The sequence below is a fragment of the Glycine soja genome, chromosome 3 (assembly GCF_004193775.1).
Source record: "Glycine soja cultivar W05 chromosome 3, ASM419377v2, whole genome shotgun sequence".
Classification (NCBI taxonomy): domain Eukaryota; kingdom Viridiplantae; phylum Streptophyta; class Magnoliopsida; order Fabales; family Fabaceae; genus Glycine; species Glycine soja.
In genome coordinates, this window is record NC_041004.1 from 15,506,989 (window position 1) to 15,512,988 (window position 6,000).

Consider the following 6,000-nt stretch of genomic DNA (forward strand, 5'->3'; position numbering starts at 1 on the left):
TTCTGCTCCTAGTTTCATTTATGTTCTCTGTTTTCGTTGAAATTATGGAAGGCTAATTTTCTGGTGTTGTTTCCTTCTGAGAACGAAGCTTAACTCTCTTCGAGGTTCTGTTTATAATGTAGCTTCCTGGCAGTTTTCCCTTCACCAATTAACCCACATTCGTTAATATTAATCTATGCACGCTTCGTGTTCGATTAATTGCCTCTGAGCCTAACTTGCATTAATGCTTAATGGACGAAGGGTTAATTGGTGTATGTGTTGCCTAATCACGTATTGACAACCCTAAGTTGGTTTTCGCTTAGTAAATTAAAATAGGGTTGGATTAAGTGGTTAACTGTTAGGGACGAATTCTCCATAACCTAGGAAAAGATAGTGACTTTTGAATCAGAGGAAACAACTCGTTTTTAATACTATTAATTTTGCATTCTAGTTCGCTTGTTCTTTATTTCACAAAACAAACAACCCCCCCCCCAATCGTTACTGTTACTGCAAGTATATTATGAACATTTGGTTTATCATTACTCGTTGGGAAACGACCTAGGATCACTTCCTAGTTACTGCATTTTAATGTTTATTTGATTTGGGTACGGCCTCGATCAAATTTGGCGCCGTTGCCGGGGAGCAGTGTCCAAAGGTTCATAATAGCTAGTGTCGTGTTAGTGTTTAATTCTTTCATGTTTTATGTTTAATTGTTAGTGTTGTGTTAGTGTGTGTGTGTTAGTGTCGTTTAGTGTCTTGGTATTTTGTTTAGTGTGTGTTCTGTTTTAGTTTTTCTGTTAAGCGCTTCCCCTGTTTCAGTTTTGGGTGTTTTGTTGTGAATAGTGTTTTGTGACGGATTTAGCGACCACTTTTGCTTGCGGCAAAACAGAGTAGTAGTGGAAATCATGTAGTGACGAATTTTAGCGACCACCCTTGCTGAATTATTTGGGATTTTTTTGTTTTAGTAGCTAGAGTTGTTATTTTTGGCTGAATTTTTTTGTGGTAACTTCTTTTAATCTATATTTTGTGGGAAAAATAGCTAGAGCCTTTAGTTTGGTCAGATTTGAAAGTTCCAAAAAAGTAGCAAATTTTATTTTTGTCAAAACTTCAAACGGCCATAACTTTTGCTCCGGTTATCAGAATCGCAATTATTATATATGTATTTGGGGTAGAAAAAACTTTCCTACGCCTTGGTAGCATGCCATAGGCTGGCTGAGGTTTCCATCATCCAAAAAAAGTGATTCTGTCAAAAGTTTTTTATTTTTCAAGTTTTATTCACTTATTTTTCTTAACCTGCCATTTTTAGCTTCCATAGTTAGACTTTGAATTTTTTTTTGAAATTTTATGTGCTATCTTCTCATCATTTTATAAGGTTTCTCACAAAATTTCAAGTCATTTGGATATCATTTGAGGGTAGCTGTAGTTCAAACCTACACCTTTATTTACATGAGAAGGCAACTAGTTGTGCATGCTGAATGTAGTGTATGACTAGAGGAAATCCATCTGACTTACAACCCTTTGATCCTGAGATAGATACGACATTTCATAGATTAGTTAGGCATCATTTTGTACCTTTTGATCATCTTGAGCATTCCATTACTGGTGAGTCTGTGCATTCTGTTATTGGTGATTTTGAACATCCTGATTTTGAGCATTATAATTTTGAACATTATGAGAACATGGCACAACCTCCACCCCGTGAGAGGACTCTAAGACTGCGTTTGGATAGAGAATTTTAACTGAGGAAAGTAATATATCAGAGAATTTGAATTTCTGTAATTTAGAATTCATTGTTTGAATGCTTTTTATGAAGAATTTAAAATTTTGGAATTTTAAAACAGAATTTTAAACAACTAAAAATCTGGAATTTCAATTTCCTTCTAAAAGGTGAGAAATTAAAATTCTTTTCTTACAGTCTTCTCCGTCTGAGGTCCTAAAATATCGATCGGGTGTGAGCATAGAGGAACACATATAACTAGCACATCAACTATATTTTCTTTTTTTTTCATTCATTTTTTTCATTCTCATAATTTTAATTTTTTTATCCAAACACAAAATTTTGAAAATAAAAGAATTTCAATTGAAGTATTTGAAATTCTTAGAATTTAAAATCTCTCAGAATTTTAAATTTCTCCATCCAAACACATTCTAAGGGAAATGGCTGCACCTAATTTCACCTACGAAAGCTTGTGCATCCAATACCCTGATGAGGATGCCCCATATGTTCTTAAAACTGGACTGATCCATTTGCTTCCAAAGTTTCATGGCCTTGCAGGTGAAGACCTGCACAAACATCTGAAAGAATTTCATATTGCCTGCTCCACCATGAAACCCCCAGATGTCCAAGAGGATCACATATTTTTGAAGGCTTTTCCTCATTCTTTAGAGGGAGTGGCAAAGGACTGGCTGTATTACCTTGCTCCAAGGTCCATCACGAGCTGGGATGACCTCAAGAGAGTATTCTTAGAAAAAATGTTCCCAGCTTCCAAGACCACGACCATCAGAAAGGATATTTCAGGTATTAGACAACTCAGTGGAGAGAGCCTATATCAATACTGGGAGAGATTTAAAAAACTATGTGCCAGTTGCCTTCACCATCAGATTTCGGAGCAGCTTCTTCTCCAATATTTTTATGAAGGACTCAGTAACATGGACAAAAGTATGATAGATGTTGCCAGTGGTGGAGCCCTTGGAGACATGACCCCTGCTGAAGCCAAAAATTTAATTGAGAAGATGGCTTCCAACTCCCAACAGTTTAGTGCCAGAAATGATGCTATAGTCATTAGAGGAGTGCATGAAGTAGCCACGAATTCATCTACAGTAGCTGAAACCAAGAAGCTTGAAGGTAAACTAGATGCCTTAGTTAACCTGGTAACCCAGCTAGCCTTGAATCAGAAATCTGTACCTGTCACAAGAGTCTGTGGTTTATGCTCCTCTGCCGACCACCACATAGACCTTTGCCCTTCTATGCAGCAACCTGGAGCAATTGAGCAGCCTGAAGCTTATGCTGCAAACAATTACAATAGACCTCTTCAACCTCAACAGCAAAATCAACCACAGCAGAATAATTATGACCTCTCCAGCAACAGATACAATCCCGGATGGAAGAATCACCTTAATCTCAGATGGTCTAGCCCTCAACAACAACAACAGCAGCCTGCTCCTTCCTTCCAAAATGTTGCTGGCCCAAGCAGACCATACATTCCTCCACCAATCCAACAACATCAACAGCCCCAGAAACAGCAAAAAGTTGAGGCTCCTCCGCAACCTTCCCTCAAAGAACTTGTGAGGCAAATGACTATGCAAAACATGCAGTTTCAACAAGAGACCAGAGCCTCCATTCAGAGCTTAACTAACCAGATGGGAAAATTGGCTACACAATTAAATCAACAACAGTCCCAGAATTCTGACAAGCTGCCTTCTCAATCTGTCCAGAATCCCAAAAATGAGAGTGCCATTTCATTGAGGTCGGGAAAGCAGTGTCAAGGACCTCAACCAGTAGCACCTTCCTCATCTGCAAATGAACCTGCCCAACTTCACTCTACTCCAGAAAAAGATGATGACAAAAATTTAAAGAGTAAGTTACCTAACAATTTCTGTGCAGGTGAATCTTCCACTGGTAATTCTGATTTGCAGAAGCAGCATATCCCTCTTCCATTCCCTCCAAGAGCAGTTCCCAAAAAAGAATGGAAAAGGCAGAGAAAGAGATCTTGGAAACATTTAGAAAAGTAGAGGTAAACATACCTCTGCTGGATGCAATAAAGCAAATTCCAAGATATGCTAAATTCTTGAAGGAGTTGTGCACTAATAAGCGAAAGCTTAAAGGAAGTGAACAAATTAGCATGGGAAGAAATGTCTTCGCATTGATTGGTAAATCTGTACCCCAAATCCCTGAAAAATGTAAAGATCCAGGTACATTCAGCATACCTTGTATTATAGGGAATAGTAAGTTTGACAATGCCATGCTAGATTTAGGAGCTTCTGTTAGTGTTATGCCTCTGTCTATTTTTAATTCTCTATCTCTAGGTCCCTTACAGTCAACTGATGTGGTAATTCATTTAACTAATAGAAGTGTTGTCTATCCTGCTGGTTTCATAGAAGATGTCTTAGTTAGAGTTGGTGAACTGATTTTCCCTGTTGATTTTTATATTTTGAATATGGAGGAGGGATTTTCTCAAGGATCAGTCCCCATCATTCAAGGCAGACCCTTTATGAAAACTGCTAGAACTAAGATAGATGTATATGCAGGCACACTATCTATGGAGTTTGGTGATATAACTGTTCATTTTAATATTCTAGATGCTATGAAACACCCATCTGAAGATCTTTCTGTATTTTGTGCTGAAATAATTGATCATGTTGTTGATGAATACATGACTGATCTTTATTCTAATCTGCAAGCCTCTCACTCTTCATGCATTGAGTCTGAAATTGTACTTGATCATAGATCTGAATTTAATGTTGAGAGTGCATCTGAAATTGATATTGATTGCATGTCTGGTGGTGTTTTACCTCTTGAGATTGATTTTATAGAGTCAGATAGAACTAACCATGTTTCAAGAAGTACACATACCTCTGACTTTCTTTATGAGGTACAGGCTGAGAAACCATCTCCTTCTACCATTATCCAGCCGGCCACACCAGAACTGAAGCCTCTGCCATCAAATTTAAAATACGCTTACTTGGATGATAGCAAAAGTTTTCCAGTAATTATATCTGCATCCCTTGCTGGTGAGCAAGAGGAGAAGTTTTTATCTGTTCTCAAGAAGCATAAGAAGGCTATAGGCTGGACCCTGGCAGACATTCCTGGTATTAGCCCATCCACATGTATGCATCGAATAAATTTAGAGGATGGAGCTAAACCAGTAAGACAGCCACAGAGAAGACTCAACCCGGTGATTCTTGATGTAGTGAAGAAGGAGATAACCAAGCTTTTGCAAGCTAGAATCATTTATCCTATCTCCGACAGCCAATGGGTGAGTCCCGTCCAGGTAGTCCCGAAGAAAACCGGCCTCACCGTGATAAAAAATGAGAAGGAGGAGCTGATTCCAACTCGAGTGCAGAACAGTTGGAGAGTCTGCATCGGCTATAGGAGGCAGAACCAGGTTACCAAAAAGGACCATTTTCTCCTGCCATTCATTGACTAGATGCTTGAACGCCTGGCTGGTAAATCTCACTACTGTTTCCTTGATGGTTTTTCTGGTTATATGCAAATCACTATTGCTCCTGAGGATCAGGAAAAAACCACATTCACCTGCCCCTTTGACACTTTTGCCGATAGGAGGATGCCTTTCGGCCTGTGCAATGCCCCTGGTACCTTCCAGCGGTGCATGATCAGTATTTTCAGTGATTTTTTAGAAAATTGCATAGAGGTGTTTATGCATGATTTCACTGTATATGGATCCTCTTTTGATGTCTGTTTGGATAGTCTGGAAAAGGTTTTGAATATATGCATTGAAACTAACCTTGTTCTAAATTTTGAAAAATGTCATTTTATGGTTGAGCAAGGTATAGTTTTAGGCCTCATTATTTCCAATAAGAACATTGAAGTAGATCCTGCAAAAATTTATGTTATATCACAATTGCCTTACCCTTCTTGTGTGCGAGATGTGCAATCTTTTCTTGGTCATGCAGGATTCAACAAGCGCTTTATAAGAGATTTTAGCAAAGTAGCCCTCCCATTATCCAACTTGTTGCAAAAGGAGGTGGAGTTTGACTTTAATGATAAATGCAGAGAGGCTTTTGATTGCCTCAAAAGAGCACTGACTACCACCCCCATCATCCAGGATCCCGACTGTACAACCCCTTTTGAGCTTATGTGTGACGCATCAAATTATGCATTGGGGGTTGTCCTTGCTCAGAAAATTGATAAATTGCCCAGGGTGATATATTATGCTTCTAGGACTTTAGATGCTGCCCAAGCGAATTATACTACTACTGAGAAAGAGCTGCTAGCCATAGTTTTTGCTCTTGAAAAATTTCAATCTTATTTGCTTGGTACCTGCATTATTGTTTATACTG

The 6,000-nt window shown here is 38.5% G+C and overlaps 1 non-coding gene across 1 annotated transcript; it reads right to left on the reverse strand.

Annotated features, from left to right (window-relative positions):
- Nucleotides 1-2,475: 2,475 nt before the first annotated feature.
- On the reverse strand, nucleotides 2,476-2,582 carry LOC114407909. Its single transcript, XR_003665720.1, has one exon. It is a non-coding gene; the product is annotated as a small nucleolar RNA R71 (small nucleolar RNA).
- Between the last annotated feature and the right edge of the window lie 3,418 nt (nucleotides 2,583-6,000).